Source organism: Neomonachus schauinslandi, chromosome 6 (assembly GCF_002201575.2).
Source record: "Neomonachus schauinslandi chromosome 6, ASM220157v2, whole genome shotgun sequence".
NCBI lineage: Eukaryota > Metazoa > Chordata > Mammalia > Carnivora > Phocidae > Neomonachus > Neomonachus schauinslandi.
Genome location: NC_058408.1, coordinates 43940136 through 43960393, shown reverse-complemented (window position 1 = coordinate 43960393; position 20258 = coordinate 43940136). Strand labels below are relative to the sequence as shown.

The 20258-nt window shown below is 41.7% G+C and overlaps 1 protein-coding gene across 2 annotated transcripts in view; it reads right to left on the bottom strand.

The window, feature by feature from the left end:
• The window catches only part of RGL1 (ral guanine nucleotide dissociation stimulator like 1), a 158664-nt gene that overhangs the window by 123442 nt on the left and 14964 nt on the right, over positions 1-20258 (bottom strand). The gene's annotated exons all lie outside the window — the stretch shown is intronic.

The window sequence follows — 20258 nt, the reverse complement described above, 5'->3', positions numbered from 1 at the left end:
TTTCTGGAATCCCATGCATCAAGTGAGCATGCAATAGTTTCAGCAGCTCCGAAGGCGATCGGGAAACAACCCTTTCAAGGTGCTCGGGTTTCCTGGATGGTCACCAAACTGCCAAAAAGGGACCGGGTGCGGTCGGGGGGTGGGGGCGGGGGTGTGGGGGGGAATCCAAGTGTGTGTCCTCTTCCTTCGCTAAGAGATAAAGGGGGAGGGGGCAGTGCCAAAAGGATGGGAGGAGAGGGTCAGGAAAACTTTTGTTACCTCCTGAATTTAGATTAAATCAGAGCTGCCCCGAAGACAGGAGCAGTACTCCAAGCCGGGAAGTTTTTCATTAGGACAAAAAAGAAATGGTCGGAGGATATTCCAAAACCCATGCCCAGGGGCTGTACCCGGTGCTGCATCAGCATGCTGCCAACAGGAAATTGCTCTGGACTTTCTTCCACCACCCATTATGATAAGGCTCATCCATAGTAACTGGCCACTGTGGGTGGGAAGGAGACGAAGCAGGAAAGGGTTTTGCTGAGACTGACAGCGTGGAAAGCCAGCCATCAGTGGCCCGGGAGGTTCTGTGAGTCTTTGTGAGACAGCCATGGGTTGAGCTTTCCTACGGAAGGGACACAGCGGAATCACAACAGCAAGGAAAGAGCCCTTCATGAGGAGATTGCTGGAGGCAGTTTTGTCATAACAGAAAGATCTGCTACCAGGACAAAAAGATAACATCTTTTGGATCCAATTTTAATAAATCAACAGCACGATACCAGATGATAATGTATTCAAACTTTGGCACATGACAGAATGCCACACCAATTACAAGAAACCTTAGAGTTCATGTCTGTAATACTATTCCCCCTAACTGGATTCAATCACCTTTAAATTTGTTTTTAAAGCCCTCTCACTAATTGCCATGCTAAGGCGTAAGGCTAGGATTTGGTTCTGTATAAATACATCATGAGCTGAAAAGCTGGAGAATCATGTGTACTGATGTTCCCAGGAGAGCAGAATAAATGACAGCGAGGACACATCAAGGAGAAACAAAAGGATTTTGGACACTTGAGAACATCTTGAAGTCACTCAGCCAAGTTTCTCTCAGATAACCAGAACCTACTCAGCTCAGTAACTGTGGAGAGAGTGCATGCTCTTTTTATAAAACCCAAGTGGTTGTTTCTATAACTTAAAAAAAGTAAAAGCACATAGACTAGATCCTCCTGTGATCACCAGGACAGAGTGTGCGCAGCGTCTAGAGGAAAATCATGTGGAGGCCCTACCCCCCTCCTCCTTAAGCCATCCCCAGGTCCCCTGGCTCACCCCTAGAGGACCTACCTATTTGGGGATCTCAAAGATCACAAAATGCACCTGAGGACAGTTAAGCAACCCATAAGATTAACTTCACCACTACTTTAACCCAATTTGGGGCTGTCCATTTCGAGATGACTGAAAATTTTTCACTTCAGGGGTATCAAGCAGTTTCTCAGCCCCGCCCCTCGCAGGAAGCCTTCCCAGACAGAGCAGCTTATAACTCACAAGGCCCCGCTCAGGTTTCAGATCTCATCACCCTCTTTTCTACTCCACCAGTTCCCTGGCGGGCCACCTGGCATATAAAGGGAACACAGGTTTCAAGGCAAATGGATCCAGCTTCAAATCCACACTTAAATTAAGAGTGAACTTAGGGGTGGGGTGCCTGGGCAGCCCAGTTGGTTGGGCCTCTAACTCTTGGTTTCCACTCTGGTAGTGGCCTCAGGGACTTGGGATCGAGCCCCACGTCGGGCTCATGCTCAACTCGGAGTCTGCTTGGGATTCTCTCTCTCCTCTCCCCAACCCCCTGCTCGCTCTCTCTTGCTCTCTCTCTCACACTCTCTCTCTCTCAAATAAATAAATCTTTAAAAAAAAAAAAGAGTGAACTTGGATGCTACCTCTCTGAGCCTTAGTTTCCTCATCTGTAAAATGGGAAAAACATCTATCTATTAAGTTTAAAGAAGGATTAAATGAAAAATGTATGCAAATTATCACATGGTAAGAGATCAAAAAAAGTTCCATTCCCGTATCATTGCACTTCTCCCAAACTGTATTTTCCCAGACTCACTGAAAAGTTGTGTATGTATGCAATGTGGGGAAATCTGAAATCATGTCTTCTTACTAAATTACATTATAATTTCAGAGAGGTTTTCCAAGAATAACTGTTTGTATTTATACCTGATAATGTGCATGTGATTTTGTTCAGTGCTGAGCCACAAAAAAAAAAAAAAAAAAAAAAGGTCTGGTTATACTAGGTAGTGCAATCAAGCATTGCATTTTACAATTTTTAAAATATTCATTTAAAAATATTTCACCTGTAGGCAGCTCAGACAGTATTACCTTATTACACATACCTTTGGGTTAAAATACTCCTGGCCAATATGTGGGAAGGATAAACCAGTAAGCCATTTATAATTAAGTTTGAATTTATTTACCAGATTACCTTGCCCATGACCTAGCATGGTCCTAAGAGGACAGGTCAAGTTTTGTTAAAAGGAGATCAGCAATTTTTGTAATTTTCAGTGTACAAGTCTTTCATCTCCTTGGTTTAGCTTATTCCTAAGTTTTTATTCTTTTTGATGCTATTGTAAATAGGACTGATTTCTTAATTTCATTTTTGGATTGTTCATTGTTAGTGTGTAGAAATGCAATTGATTTTTATATGTTGATTTTGCATCCTGCAACTTTAATAAATTCACTTATTAGTTCTAACAATTTACTTGTGGACACAAGTAAATGGAAAGACACCTGGTGTTCATGGACTTGAAGGCTTAATATTGTTAAAATATCCATGCTTACCCCAAGCAATCTACAGATTCAATGCAATTCCTAACAAAATCACAATAGCATTTTTTACAGAAATAGAAAAAAAATCCTAAAATTCATATGGAACCACAAAGGATACTGAAAAGCCAAAGCAATCTTGAAAAAGAACAAAGTTGGAAGTGTCCCAGTTTCTGATTTCAAAACATATTACTAAGCTACAGTAATTAAAACAGCATGGAACTGGCATAATGACAGACAAATAATAAAACAAAGGAACCTAATAACCCAGAAATAAACCCAAACATATATAGTCAACTGCTCTTTGACAAGGGTGCCAAGAACACACAATGGGAAAGGGACGGTCTCTTCAACAAATGGTACTGGGAAAATTGGATATCCACCAAATTCCTAGAATACATAGGGGAAAAGCTTCATGACACTGGTCATGGCAATGAGTTCATGGCTATGACACCACAAGCGAAAACAGATGAGCAAGACTAGATCAAGCTAAAAAGCTTCTACACAGCAAAGGAAACAATCAACAGAGTTAAAAGGCAACATACCAAATGGGAGAAAATATCTGCAAACGACATATCAGATAAGGAGTTAATATCTATAACATATAAGGAATTTCTACAACTCAACAGAAAGATATGCAAAACAAACAAATAAAATAGCCCAATTTAAAAAGGGGCACAGAATGAATAAACATTTCTCCAAAGAAGAGATACAAATGGCCAACAGGTACATGAAAAGATGCTTAACTTAAAGCATCCCTACTCATCAGGGAGTTGGAAATCAAAACCACAATAAGATATCACCTCACACCTGTAAGGATGGCCATTATTCAAATAAACAAAGAAAAAAACGTTAGCTAAGATGTGGAGGGGAGGGAAACCTTGTATACTCGTGGTAGGAATATAAATTGGCTCAGCCATTATGGAAAAGAGTTCTGAGTTTCCTTGATAAACTAGAAATAGAACTACCTCATGATCCAGCAATCCCACCTCTGCGTATTCATCCAAAACAACTGAACTAAAGATCTGGAAGAGGTATTTGCATTTCCGTGATCAAATTGCAGCACTATTCATAATAGCCGAGATGTGGAAGCAACCTAACTGTCCATCAATGGATGAAAAAATAAAGGAAATGTGATATGGACACACCTACTACGGAATTTTATTCATCTTTTAAAAAGAAGGAAATCCTGTAATATGCCTACTATATGGATGGACCTCGAGAGCATAATGCTAAGTGAAAGAAGCCAGTCACAGAAGGACAAACACTGCTTCACTTATGTGAGGTATCTAAAGTAGTCCAACTCATGGAAGCAGAAAGTACATGGGGTGCCTGGGTGGTCGGTTAAGTGTCTGCCTTTGGCTCAGGTCATGATCCCAGAGTCCTGTGCAGTGGGGAGCCTGCTTCTTCTTCTGCTTGCAGTTCCCCCTGCTTGTGCACGCTCTCTCTCTCTCTGACAAATAAATAAATAAAATCTTAAAAAAGAAAGAAAGAATGTAGAGTGGTGGTTGTCAGGGGCTGGGGGAAGGGCAAAATAGGGAGCTGCTGTTCAGTATATATAAAGTTTCAGTGATTCAAGATGAAAAAGTTCTGGAGAACTACTGGACAGCATTGTGCTTATAGCTAACATTATGTGCTGCGCACTTAAAAATTTGATGTCGGGAGGGAAGCAAAGATCAATCCTTAAAACATAGGATATTGCTAGGGATTGTTTCATATTGCCATATTTGGTGGTCACTGATAAGTCGGTAGCAATACAAGGATCCTAGGATTTCACAGGAAAGAGGACAGATATATGGAAGAACCCCAAATTGAAGGGAAAAACTTTCTTACTTTACAGTTTCACCAGAGCCAATAAAGAGATAGCTGGTTAAGAGCAGACATAAGCAGCTGATTCTTTAAGAGAATCTACCTACAAGTGGAAATATGTAGTTTATATATTCCCTCCATTCATTTATCTATTCACTGGCCTCTCTCCCTAGATTTTATTCTACCTCTCCGGATGCAAGAAAAAGTGAAAAATACAAAAACTATGATAGAGTGTACTTATGTAGGCAGCATGACATGGAGTAATTATGTGCCGGGTGAGTGAGGGGACATCTGGCATCTGAAAGCCAGAGTTTGAATCTCAGTTCTAGAAGCTTTCCAACCAAGGGACTGACCTTCACTTCTCACAGCCTGAGTGTCCTCATCTGTTCCCCTTCAAGCTTATCAGGAGTGTTAAATAAACTATTATATAAAGCACCAAATCGAGTTCTTGGAATATAAGAGGCCTTGAATAAAAATGTATCTCCTTCCCTCCCTACCCCCCACATTCTTTCCCAGCATGTTCTTTGCATGTTTGGTTGTTTACTTGGATAATAAATTATTAATAAATAAATAATTTCTGCATGACAGAAAAATAAGGACAGTGCAAGTATAACAGACATTGTGCTTGGAAATAAGTACTTAGAAACTTGTCTGGAAAATGGCAACATTAGCGTGAGATGGTAAGATACGGGAAGGCCTTGGTTTTGTCCTCAAACTCAATGCTGGACTGTAAGGTCTTAGGCCCAGTCAAAACTTTAGAGGAAAACAGTCCTAAGAGAGCAGTAAGAATAACAGCAACAACAAATATGTGAAAAAAACTAAAAAGCAAGAGGTCAGGATTCTCCTTCCACACTTAGCAGCGCTGAGTGCATATCGCCTCTACTTGCCCATAGCCCTTACCTAAACAGATGAGTTTGAAAACCTTTCTCGCTTTGAGTGAAATTAACAATGGCCCTTTTGCAATATTTTATTTATAAACTGTATCTTCAGCAATTTGTAATTCCCTAAAACTTTTTGGTGGAGGACGTAAGCAAATAAATCTGCTAATTCTTAACCTCTTTCCTCCAACAATATCAATGTATCGTCAAACTGCGAATGACTGAATCCTTTCAACCTCCCTATGAAACACTTCTTCCTAGTCTTCAGTCTTGCAGGCTGGGTGGTTCCTCAATGAACTTTCCATATTCAGCCTCCCACGATTAGCTGGGCATCCCACTATGGTTGCTCCCAGGTCTGCTAACTGGGATTGCCCCCATTCACCTCCTCTTTGCTTGAACTTTCGACCTTGCTTTGCAAAGGGTAAAGAACCAGTCATGCTTGGTCAAAGATGACTTGCTTCCATTTTCTGAGGGCCCAAAGTGCTTTTACTAATTATCATAGATACTACAAATTAAAAATTCTCAATGCTCTGTTATTAGGTTCTCTTATTTAGGCAAGCAAATTACAAGCCAATTTTAGATGGACCTATTAGAGCTAAAGAAGAGCCTGCCACAGCGGGTAGAAAATGAAGACAGTAGAAACATAAACAAACAGCACTGGACAGATGGTAGGCCAAAGGCAAAGGACTCCTTTGGCCATGATGGCTAATATTTTTCAACTAATAGTTTACCGATCGCTGGCATTTACTCTTAATTGATGCTGATGATACTTGCCTGAGGAAGAAGTTAGTTATTGGAATACTATTTGTAACTTGGGCTAAAAAGCATTATTACCTCATCTAATTATAGATTTCTGTAAAAGAAAAAAGGACAGAGATTTATTCAGATGGTTGAAAAGATCAAAACATCCAACAGTCATCTCAGACATGATGCCAGGTCTGTGTGATTTATAATAAAACCTTCTCCAAAGTGGAGGATGGGTGACCTGATGCCATGAAGGGCTTTGACCAAGATTCTGGGTGGAGCTGGGAGAAGGGCAATTAGCCAAATCATCTCTTGTTTTAGGCTAAAGGAACAACCTTTTTCTATTATAATGGTACTGAAGTGGTACCGAAAGCTCAAATGAACCAGAAGTGCTAGAACATCGTGACTAAGAGTGATGGCTCCAGTCAGAAATACCTAGATGTGAGTCCTAGATCCCTCACTCCTCTCTGAAGCAAGATCTTTCATATCCCTAAACCCACACAAAATAGGAATACAAACACCTTCCTCACTGGCCCACACTGAGAATTAAATGAGATAATACACATCAAGCCTTTAGCACAGTATCCAGCACCAAGGTAAATTCTCAATGAGTGTTGTCTGTTGTTGTTTTGGTCAGATCAACAATTTGCAAAAGCTAAGGGAGACTGCCTATATTAAAACTCAGACACATATGTCAAGTAACTCAAGATTTTTCAGCTTGAAGCCAAAAATTCATGTTGCAGTGAACCCAGAAAGAACTGTAAGCCCCACAAACTGTTCAGTCAATGAGCAACATTTACGGAGTTGCTACAAAGCACAGAAAGATACTGTGCCTGGTATTCTTGCCCACCTCATTCCACCTCCATACAGTGACCAGAGTGGTATTTTCAAATCACCATAGCATCCCCTCCTATTCTTAAATCCCTCCAATGGCTCACCATTGCTAATGATAAAAACCTAAATCCTTTTCATATCCCACAGGGCCTTGCCCAGGTTGGCCCCTGCCTACCTCTCCAGGCTCCTTTCGCTCAATTCTACATACATTCTCTGAGCTCCAGCAACCCCGGTCTTTTTGCAATGTCTTCACTACATCTGGCCCCTGTCCACTGCAGAGCCTTTCCACCTGTGATTCTCCTTCTTGGGACACCCCTCCCTCTTCTCCTCTCCCAACTGGGTTCAATCCCCCTATTTGTGCTCTCCTGGCACCATGATCTTCTCTTTGTAACTCCACCACAGTCATAATTTTACATTTCATTGTATGATTATTTGGTAAATGTCTGTTTCCCCCAAACTCTATGAGGGCAGAGGCAATTTATTTTTTTTCTCTTCATGGTTCTCTAGCACCTCCCACAGTGCGTAGCACATGGGAGATGCTCAGTAAATAACTATGATCGATTGATAGGTACAGACACATAAAGCCATGCTGTAAATTCAGTAAGTGCTTTGTAATTGTTGAGTGATACAAATAAATCTTAGATGTTGTCTCTATCTTAAGGTTGTTTGTACTCTAAAAGCAAGGAAAGGACATCAGGGGAGAAACTGGAAAACGACTTCATAAAGCCACAGATCAGCAAGTCCAGATTAAGACAACAGGGCCAAAAGAGCAATGTGTCACTGAGAAGACATGACCACCTCCATCAGGAGGCACACAATCCTAAAGGACTTGCAGGTCATTACAGTCTTTATTGAGATTGTGTTGACCATGACTTTTGAGGAAAAAGAGAAACATGGACTCGGAGGAAGAAAAGACAGACTTTCAGCGGGAGAGATGGCAGGTCAGAGGATGGTATTTGGTTGGAGAAGAGGCTCATATAGTCAGATAAAATAGCTGGATGGCAGAGATTCTGACATTTTTCTTAAAAGGAAATCGAAATGATAAAACAGACGGTGAACAAGATGATTATAATACTTGTCCATAGGTTGGTCAGAGGGGGACAGCATAGAGACAGAGCGATCTGACAGGAAACAATACAATAAAGTATATACATGCCAAACAATTAACACCTAGGCTGAGACAAGAATTTTGAACTAAATAAAGGAATTGGGGTGACATTTTGGAAAAATAAATGTCACAACTTAATGACAGGCAGCATGTTGCAAGTAAATGAGAGGGGAAAGCAAGGTTTTAAGACTAGGATTGACAAGGGGACATGGAAATAAAGAGAAATAAATAATAAAGGACTCTCCGCTTTCAGGAAGAAATATCAGCTCAGTTCTGGGGAGAAAGAAAAAGATATTGAAGAGTGATAGGAAGGAAAGATAAACACTAGACGCAAGTAGTTGCAAGTTACTATGTATACGGGAAGTTGTTCAAGACCATGAATTCCCATGATTCCTCCTGAGTGGAAGAGAAGCAGAGTCTACACAGTCTCAAGATGCACCCACAACGGAACACCAAACAAAAATAACCAGAGACAAAAGCAAGAGGGAAAGAGGAACAAGGAGAGCTTGGGTTATGGAAACTAATGCTGAAGGAAAGCTCACTGTGATTAAAAATTCTCAAATACACTCAAGTCAGTCTTGGAATACAGTCAATGGACTTTAGAATGCTTCAAATGACAAGCAATTTATCTCCTGTCATTATCACAAGACACTACACATATTTGAACAGGATTTTCCCTGTTTAAAAACATATAAATTTTTTTTTCTAAATTATCACTGGTCATTCTATTCTGTGACACTCTTCAATAAAATGTAACCAAAGTTAATTGAAAGTCTTAGTGTGGTCAGTTACATAACACTAGAATTGCTGAATAGCTTAAATGCAGTGTTTTCCCAGAAATATTTGTCTTTTGGATGAAACCAAGAATGGAAAGTTTCTGCCTTAAAGGAGAACTTTTGAGAAGGTGGAAAGGAAAGAAAAACATATATAACGGAAGTATCACTTTAACAATAATTAACCAGTATGCTGCAAACAGGGAACTACTCCCACAGAAACACGCAAGAACACAAAGAAAAGTGAATTTTACTACTTTGGAGAGCTGATTGTGGATTGCACATCAATTATCTAATGTCTTTTTTTTTAAATATTTTGTATTTTTTAAAAATATTTTATTTATTTATTTGAGAGAGAGAGAGAGCACATGAGAGGGGGAGGGTCAGAGGGAGAAGCAGACTCCCTGCTGAACAGGGAGCCCGATGTGGGACTCGATCCCGGGACTCCAGGATCATGACCTGAGCCAAAGGCAGTCGCTCAACCAACTGAGCCACCCAGGCGCCCTTATCTAATGTCTTTTTAAAAACCAGAAAATATCTCATATATTGCCTTTGCCAGGAATAAATTTAGACAGATCTTTGGTTCTTGTTATTTGCCTGTTACACTGGCAGAATCAACTCATGCTAACCCATACTGATCCTATTTTGTCTAAGACATGAAGTAAGGTTTATAGGATGGAAATGTGTTTAATTTGGGGCAGGAGATGGGGTGGAGTCATTACCTTGGTTTATTCAGGATCTTCTAGATAGGCAAATAGCTACTGCTCTAGAAATCTGCATATAGCCCTCACTCCTTTTCCTTCAAAGACAATGTGCGTGCGTGTGTGTGCGTGTGCCCACATGCACACGTGTGCTGTAGGAGGCAGAACTGATAGGCTGGCCTTCATCTTGAACCTTAATCATAGAAGATAATGACTGCTCCAAAATAACATAAAGGCACTGTAAAGAAATGACAGAGCAATTATAAGTTACATGGCAACCTTATAACAAAATAAGTAATATACTTTTACCTTATAGCCAAATAGGTCATTTATTTTAAATTATTCAAAGCAATTTCTCTCCTGTAACTTGCCAGGATGCCATCCTATGAAATTAGCACATCCTGTGCCACAGGAAACCACACCACCCTTGGTTGAAGGCTGCATGACCTTAGCATGAAGACCAGCTGGCGTTCTTGGCATACATGCCTAACTTCTGCTCAGTTTTTGGTCTTCCCCACCTGAAAAGACTTGCAGGGAAAGTGGGGATTGGGCAAGCGGTGAGAAATTCCTCAATTGGATTAGTTCTATAAATCTACACCAGACTCAAGCTGCCCCAAGAGGGTACAGAAGGCCCTAGAACCAGTTCCAGGTACTGAAAAGAGATTAAATTCACTGTGGGTGTAGAATCCAAGAATTCCAGGACAAAAGTGGACCTCCCAGGATGTTGTTATGACAGGGAACCCTGTGGACAAGGGCATCATCCTAGGATCGGGGAGCAACAAAACAGAAAAAGCCTGGCTCTATTGTCTCATAGAACAAAGTTACCAGACCAGTCCTGGACTGCCTATCTCTGGACTGTTTTGCAAGAGAGAAAGAGAATTCCTTCTTGTTTCAAGTGTTATAAATTTGGCTTTCTGTTACAAGCAGCCCAACCTATATCCCAGTTAATATACCTATGAAATAGAACAGAAATCAGTAAAGGTAAGAGAGTCATTTAGCTAGAGGCGAGAGCATTCTAAGCAATTCTAAGATTTACTGTGATATACTCTGATTCGAAAATTGTTCTGGGCTCTAAAAGGGATTCCTTGGGCGCCTGGGTGGCTCAGTTGGTTAAGGTCATGATCCTGGAGTCCCGGGATCAAGTCCCACATCGGGCTCCCTGCTCAGCAGGGAGTCTGCTTCTCCCTCTGAGCCTCCTCCCTCTCGTGCTCTCTCATTCTCTCTCTCGCAAAAAAAAATAAAAATAAAAATAAAAAATAAATAAATAAATAAAAGGGATTCCTTTACCTATTTATTAACTCATTCATGCAACGAATATTTACAAAGCACCTACTATATATCAGGCACTGTGCTAGGTAGGCATTGTAGAAATAGCATTGTAGAAATAGCAGTATCTGCCTCATGGTGCTAACGGATTGAAGGGAGAAACAGACAAAGCATGTACATTATGGTATGATAAATGCCAACAGAAAGATTGCTATTGGGAGGTACAGACTGTGCCTATAGGATTCAGGGAATTATTCCCACAGAAAATGGTCTCTAAGGCAAGATCTGAAAGCCGAGATGGAATTAGAAGTAGAAGAGGAAAGGGGTGGGGAGGGGGTGGAGGAGAGAGCCATCCAGGCAGAGGGAACAGAATAAGAGAAGGCCCCAGACTTAGAGGAATCACAGATCAAGCAGAATCCTAGGCGTGGCCTTAGTTCACAAAACATGCCAAATAGGCTGTTCATTTTTCCTAAAAAAGAAGTAGTGCTGTATCTTCACTCTGTGAACACTAATTCATCGAAATAGTATAATATAGCAACTGGATGTATGTCTCTTGGAAACACAAGGCATGCTTTTGTTTTATTTTATGTAATCCAATAATCACTCAAATAATCCTCTGTGAAGGGTCAGGTAAATAAATAACTATTTTAATGATTTTACCAGAGCGCATACTATTTGTACAGCACTGAATTACACATACTGGCCCTGGATCTAAAGTAAGGGAGGCCAACAAGCAAATGAACAAAGTAAGCAGGCAAGAGGGAAGGGTGTGACTATGGCCTTCTATGGAACCATCCAGACTAAATTCCAAGTCAGAATGCAAGTGTTGCAGGTTGTCCCACTTAGAAAAACCATCTCGGGCCACCCCAGGTGAGAGTCTGGCATGTGTCTGGGTGCAAAAATACAGGCTAGATGGAAGGGCCTCTACCAAGCCCCACCTTGGAAATACTCAATGTTAGTGCTATAACTGATCAGGGAATGGGAGAGAAGACCAGACAGTGAGTTCTCTTTTGAGGGGGAAAAAGGCAACTTCAGATACTAAAGGCTGTGAGCCTCCTAAAGACTTGAGGTAGGAATAGAATTTCCAGGTGGTGGGGAAGGGGTTTAGGGAAGCAGGGTAGACAGGAAGAAGAGAGCAATGCAAACAGAGGGAAAGGCATGAGCCCAAGCTTAGAGGTGAAATGGAAGGTCATCATAGACCAGACAAAGAAAAGGAGGCCTCCTGGCCTAGCCACACTGCCAGGGCGCAAGCCCCCATTGCACCTCCTGCTCACATTCTCACCAGGGCATTCCCTGAGTCATAATGATGGAAGTGGGTCACTTCACGTAGTGTAGACTATCCAAGTTCCTCTGTACTAGGGTGGTTTACTTGAGGTTTTCATGCCTTGGGGTAGGTCAAGATTATGTACAATTTAGTCACCACAGCATGACTATCACCTATTTGAAGGCGTAGATATTTTTGCATTGGTAATTGGCTTTTTGTCACTGCAGTTTACAAAGTGATTTGACACATATTCACTTCCTTAATCCTCACCACAACCCCCAAAATAGAGGTACTAGCTCCATTCTATAACCTAAGAAAATGAAATGTTAAGACCACAAAGACAATGTAAATGCAAGAGCTGTGTCTTGAATCCAAGTCTTTTGACTCCAAAAATCATGTTGCTTTCAAAAGAATACACTTTTACACTTCTCATGATGAGCACTGAGTATTGTATAGAATTGTTGATCACCACATTGTACACCTGAAACATAACACCGTATGTTAACTACACTGGAATTAAAATTTTTAAAAATAATAAAATAAAGTAAGAATACACTTTTGTTCTTAGAACATTGGTTTGCCTCTTTGCTGTTGCTTATATTATTTAGGACTTTTGGCACCTACCAAAGTTCAGCAGTTCTTTATACCCATTTGTAATTAGAGGTGCATTCACACCTGTTGCCTGCACTCAAGATTTACGTCCTTAATGGCTCTTTCATGAGTGTCTCATCCTTTTCATTTCCTGTCTTGGCTCAGGATCACACTGCCTGCCATGATGGCCCCATTTCTTCCTTCATACAGCCCCATTTCTTCATTCGTACAATCATGCAGGTAGCTGCTGTAGCCCAGGTACTGTGCTAGGTGCTGGGCATGCGGTGGGGATCAACCCAGAGTCCCTGCTTTCAAAGAACATAATTCTAGGGAGGACAGAGGCAGGTAAATAAGACCTTACTTATGAGAAGACTATAATGTAGCACATGGCGGGGCCCCCTAGCATCAAGGAGAGGCACCTATTCTAGAGTCAAGGAGTCAGGGAGGTCTAAAGCTGAGAATTTAACGGGAAGGAAGCAAAAGTTAGCCAATGAGAAGGGGAAGAAATGCTCAGTTCAGGAAGAGGAGTGGCATGAATGCTGAAGAGAACAGTAATTTCACAGATGGAACTCAGTATGGTTTGATCTGCCCGAAGGATGAGTGCAGTGAGGAGGGGTAGTTGAGAGATGAGGTCAGCATCAGATGATACGAGCTTGGGAGGCATGTTGAAGAATCTGGACTTGATCCTGGGAGCCGTGGAGACCATCAAAAGGTTCCACACAGCAGAGTTACACGAGAAGACTTATATTTTAAAAAGATCTGGACTGCGATACGGAGAAAGGATTCGAGGGACACTGCCCCCATAGAAATATAATGTGAGTCACTTACATAATTTCAACTTTTCTAGAAGCCACATTAAAAATGTAAAAAGAGACAGGTGAAATGAGGATTGTATTATTTAACTTAATATACTAATTTAAACACAATGGTTTATTTAACCTACAGCCTTAGAAAGAGGTGTGGAGAGAAGTGAACACACTGGAGAAGTATTTGGAGAAGAGGAAGAGAAGAAATTTGTGACGGTAAGGATTCATTTAATTCATTTTACACACTAGCCTCAAATGAATCTTCCTGAAATACAGCTCTAATTAAGATAGCCACTTGTTTTCACTTTTCCATTCTTCACCTTTCGCCTACCAAGGAAAGCCCCCAACTCCTTAGCCAGCAGTGGACCCTGCCTTTCCTCCAGCATCTGCACCCTCCCCTCCCCACTGCTGGGCCTCTTCGCTCCCACCTGCAGACCCCACATCGAAGAGCAGTCATAACCTTATGCAGAAGGAATGAGAAGCCCTCCGCTCAGCACTCTGGAATGGAACAACGAGCCACTCCTACTGCTAGGGAGGACCCCCGTTCCACGTCTGACTCCTGGCTTGGAAATCTGCCCAGTCCCTCTAGGGTGGGGGCCCTGCTTCTTGCTTTCCATTCCACTCTTTCCCCCTTCCAGAGCTTGGAAGTCTGCCTGTAAACCTGAGCGTAGCAACTGGAGCCTTCCAACGGCCAACACACTTTCTTATTCCCTCACCCTCGATTACATTTCTCCGTGCCACCTGTTCCTACATTTCTCAGAACCAGCACCTCCCAACCTGCAGATTTGTCACCTACCTTGCCATACCAGCTCTCCCCGCCTAGGTGACTGCGTGTCATCTGTTGCCATATCCCCCTGCCTATCCCTTCCAATGCTGCGTCTTTCAGCCTAGACTCCCTCTCGGCTCCTGCCCCAGCCCTGGGGGCGGATCCAGTCTCTGCCAGTTTGCCATCTTTTGCAGTGAACCAGGCTATTTCCAACAAGGTTGTGAGCTGTGACCATTGACATTCAAGGCCTTGAACTGATGGCACTACATCTCCAAGTACCTGCCGCAAATATATATATATATATATATATATATATATATATATATAACTTTATTTCCTCTTTTATTTTGGTAAATGCCAGTTGAAAAGGGGGGAGGGAAGAGTGGGAGTGAAAATCTCCATGCTTTTTTTTTTTAATTATGTTCAGTTAGCCAGCATTTAGTACATCATTAGCTTTTCATGTAGTGTTCAATGATTCACCAGTTACGTGTAACACCCACTGCTCATCACAACACGTGCCCTCCTTAATACCATTACCCAGTTAACCCCTCCTCCCACCCCCCTCCCTTCTGTAACCCTCAGTTTGTTTCCCAGGGTCCATAGTCTCTCATGGTTCATCTCCCTCTCTGATTTCTCCCCCTTCAGATTTTCCCTCCCTTCCCCTATGGTCCTCTGTGCTATTGCTTATGTTCCACACATGAGTGAAACCATATGATAATTGTCTTTCTCTGCTTGACTTATTTCACTTAGCATAATCTCCTCCAGTTCCATCCATGTTGATGCAAATGGTGGGTATTCATCCTTCCTGATGGCTGAATAATATTCCATTATGTATCTGAACCACATCTTCTTTATCCATTCATCTGTTGAAGGGCATCTCGGCTCCTTCCAGTTTGGCTATTATGGACATTGCTGCTATGAACATTGGGGTGCAGGTGCCCCTTCTTTTCACTACATCTGTATCTTTGGGGTAAATACCTAGTAGTGCAATTGCTGGAAACATCTTTCTCACTACACTTGTGTGCCCTTTCTTCCAGTCAAAACAATCTAATTGTTGTTTGTTACTTGCGCCTCCCCCTTACAATACCTCCCTGATATATTCCTGCCAACCGCTCAGTCTGGAAAGAGCCTTCTCCCATTCCATCCCCATTTACTGAGGCATTCTTAATAAATATTAAGCTAAAAATATGACAATCATAATCTCCTGCCCACCCTGACTGGAAATTACATCTTCCCACTCTGAACTCCTGCAGCTCATTATCTGGACTTCGATTACAGATTTTATTGCATTCCTACTTGTTTTAAATGTCTTATCTCTCTAAGGCTATAAATAAACATCTTGGGAATAAGATCCATGTCTGATTACTTAGCAAAGCAGAACAGCTAGGAGAGAGGGGAAGACTGAAAGAGAGACTTGGCTTAATTTTGCAAAATGAGTAATGGTCCATCAAGGATTGGAGCTGAACAAGCTCATACTTTCAAGTGCCTGCTTAGCATCCTTAATCAAATCATTCCTGAAACATAGGGGATAAGGGCCCCTGTCCCTACAGACTTTAAGGAAATTCACTGAGAGTCCCTTAGCTAATAATATTATTCTCTATATATGTTCCTTATTTTCTTCCCTTTTGCCTCTCTTCTTGGACTTACTACTTTCCATCTCCCCTCTATCCCTCCTTCCCTCTTTCGTTCTCTCTCCCTCTCTCCCTCTCCCCCACCCCAAGTTTCCATGGCTTCCCAAAACAGATTGAATAAATCCAATCACCCAGTTCCTATCCCTTCAGTCCTTCTTTCGGGCACCGACTGGGTCCACAAGTGTGATTAAGGAGGCAGAGCAGTTTCCCCACTGACACAAGGCAACTCAAGGACCTAGGGAACACAGCTACACCCTCCCCGGGCTATCTTTTAAAAATTCAATGGTAGGAAAACCAGACTGACAAGTGGGTGTTCCCGTTTACGATTAAGGTGGGCCAAGTGGCCTCTAGCACTCTGTAGAAAACTCAGCCTCTTGTTCCCTATATACCAGTACATCTATACATGGAGATCCTACTGTCTTCTTATTTTGCCAGGGTCTATGCCACAGTGTGATGGGGATGAGTTAAGCAGACTGAGCATCATTATTTGTACTCATTTTCCAGCTTTCCTCCTCGGAGCTCCAGATACTTTAGAAAATATGACAACAATCTCACCAAATCCCTGTATGCAGTGAGAGTGCATTACCAACAAAAATAAGGTAATTATAATCCACCCACCACAATGTCTGTACTACCTGCATTATTCTCTAATATTGGACATCTGAGTGGCTTTCATGTCTAATTTTCCTGTTCTACTGTAAAAATACAAAGTGTCAAATCCTAGGCCATGGTCAGGATTCCTATGATGCTAGACAGACATCAAAATATCAGGTTTTATGAAGAAGCATTTAACTATGATTAAACATGCTTCACAGCGCTTTCAAGTGCTTAATCATTCCTCCCTGCTTCCCCATCTGGGTGATGAGTTCCATTTCCCCGTTGAAGCTATAGGCACTGAGTTTCCTTTAGAAGCATCAAAGATTCTCTCTTGCCCCTTGATGGGGAGCAGAGTTGGTGATAACCTCTCAAAATGCTATGTGCCTGGGTTGACGTGAAATGGCCAGGCCTTATTTTCCAGATGCTTCGCTGGAATTGAAGCCCTGGTGTCCTTTGAGGCAGGTACTTGGAGGTGTAGTGCTATCAGTGGAGAGTCCTCACAATTAGAACCCATATCCTTCTCTGGCCCAGCACATTCTTAAGGTGTAGGACAAGAATACTCTATTGATAGGCTTCAGTGCTGGATGGATCCTCTAGGGGAGGGGTGGGGAAGAGAAATGACGTGAGCATCATTACTTTATGCATCCGATGTCCAGAAGCTAAAACATAGAGAGCACTTTAAGAATAGAAACAGAAACCAGCTACGCAAGTCTGAGAAAACATTACTTCTCTTTGTACCAAAAATAGATATTTATTATCTTGAGAGTATGAGCGGACATAACCTCTTTAGAGCATAATTTGGCAATACTTACCAATATTAAAAACATACATTCCCTTTGAACAAGTAATGTCACTGCTAGGAATTTATCCTGTGGATATCTAAGGAATATTTCAACAAAACATATGGACAAAGATGGTCACCGAAGTGTTACTCGTCATGGTTTTAAAAATACATCAATATGTCCATCAATACAAGGACTGATTAGATAAAAAAGGCACATCCATACAATGGATTACTATGGACTGGTTAAAAGAATGGGATGGATCTGTGTGTGTCAATGTGGAAAGATTTCTAAGATACATCATTAAGGAGAAAAAGCCAGCTATAGAATATTGTGTATAGTGTGATCCCTTATGTGTTAGTATACACACACATATGTGGAGATGGGCACATAGTTGGTTACATTCGGGCAAATGGTTAGCAGTGGTTAACTTAGGAAAAGGCTTTGAGATGGGGTGGAGAGATGGCTTCCCGGGGTAGGGGACCATTTAAGAGGGAGATCAGAGACCAGTTTGGGTTTCTTATTTGTACCCCCCACTACTAAAAATATAATAAATATTCTATTATTATTTTACATGGTTTCTAAATTCACATCTTCAATAGCAATTGGGTGTGTGGCCAATGAGGGCAGAAAAAAGAGACTGTCGGCAGAGCGATCGATAATACCCTAGCCAGCTGACCTGAAGAGGAAGCTCTCTAGGCCACACAGAGGAGGAGGATAGCCCCTGCAGAAAGTGTTCACTGTGTGTTAGAATGGAGGGGAAGTGGAAAGAAGAAGAGTAATCACTGCCTCATCTGGATTTTTCATTGAATTTCATTTTTTCTTATTGTACGTTAGAAAAGGGACTTTGGTTAAGAGGAACTAGCCCTTGCCTGAGAATATGAGGGACAAAAATGTTGCCTCAGCTCTACAGAAAGAGTCAGAAGGAGCACTCTTACCCCCTTCCCCACCCCACTGGCCAATCAGAAGGCTAGAAGGGAGGTGTTAGGAGGGAATATTGACAAAGCTACTTAGCAATAGGCCTTAAAGGAAGAGGAATATAAACCAGTCTCAGAGAACAGACCTTCAAGAGCTGCTGTAGCTACTGAACAGCATGACTCCTTTGTTTTCCGGGGCCTGGGAAAACCTTTGGCTTCTGCATATGGTCTGGAGATTGTATTTATCAATCCATTCCATGGTCCCGGTTGGTGTGGTACACGCAGTTGTTTATCCCAGCTGCGTGAAGAGATAAGGCAAGACGAAGACTCAAAAGAGTCTACTGCACAGAAAGTCTCACCTGTCACACAATGTTTGTCACACACATGGAGGTTTTCTATTGGTCAAAACCCACCTCAGTGGCTTTCATTCCGGAGCAAGTTCATCAACATTTGTCTGAGTAAAATATCCACTGGCACTGGCCTAGATACAAATCCTACAAAATAGCCCAACTCTAGCATTATTTTCTACCTGATGCTGACCCCAGGATCACCAAGCCCAGGCTAAGCACAGAATTTTCCCCTTTTCTCCCTCAACCATCCAGTCATTTCATCATTAGGTCAGAAAAGGTGGGGTCAGCAACATGACAAGCCTTCTTGGATAATTTCCAAATGCTGGAACTTCTTCAGGGAAGTGAACTTTCCCCCAGGGCAGGTTACTTCAGCTAGTTACAGCACAGGGCTAATGAGGCCGAGGTCATGAGCTTATTTACCCTGAGGGCCAATTAGCTTTGATCTGTTTCATGGCCATATTCTATATCCCTCAACCCAAACAGCTGTTTCAAAAATGGATGCCCTTGATAGCAAGGAGTACTGATCCAAAGTAAAATAGATGTGTTAATTCAAATTTTCATGCTCCTGGAAAAACAACACAAAACATATTAAAAATGTCAAAATGACATCACCTCGTATTTGTTCCAAAGAGATCACGAATAATAACACCAAGCAGACTTCAATGACCTGCACAACTGCTAGACTGGTCATCAGATAGAAAAGAGCTACATATTCAGAGAGATCCCATTTCTTCTTAAGAAGGCTATCCTACTAACTATGAACCCATTTTTCCACTAAGATAATTCTTTAAAGAAAATTATTTCTTGGGGCACCTGGGTGGCTCAGTGGATTAACTGTCTGACTTCAGCTCAGGTCACGATCTCAGGGTTCTGGGATCAAGCCCCATAGCTGGGCTTCCCACTCAGTGGGGAGTCGGCTTCTCCCTCTCCCTCTGCCCCTCCCCCCCAGCACATGCTCTCTCTTTCTCTCTCTCTCAGATAAATAAATAATATCTTAAAAAAAAAGAAAGAAAATTATTTCTTTTAGCATGTTAACAATATGCTACTTCTTTACAGGTATTCCCCTAGGGAGGACACTGGAACCAAATTCTATACCCTTTATAACTCATTAAGTATTTTATGTAAAAACTAAATCAAATGAACATTTTAGTCACTATTTGGTCTGAGCATTTTTCATGCTAATTAGAAACTGATTCTTTTCTTCTATAAATTGATAGTTCTTCAAATTGCCCCAGTCCTCCCCTCACAAATATGTTCTTTCACCCACATACTATACATAAAATACCTTCTTTTTTTTTTCTAGCTGGGTCACAGAACCCAACGCTGATACCTTTCCAGCATTCATAAAAAGAAACAAACTTACAAATGATCTTTCCTCATGCTTTTATCTATCTCCTTGCTTTTGAAGTTTCCAACGGAATCCATAGTCATATGAAGACCCAGAATTCACCTTGGGGACTATCTCGAACACTCACGTAGACCCAGAATTAGCCTTGGGGGCCATCTGACATACCTTGACATCTGAGCACATCTGCAACTGGAAGCTCTCTGATCTCAAGATAATCAAAGTTCGCAACACCACAAATAAGAATCTCCACTTTGAATCCCTGATTCCAGAAAATGGGCGGCTACGCTGCTCCCTTACTAG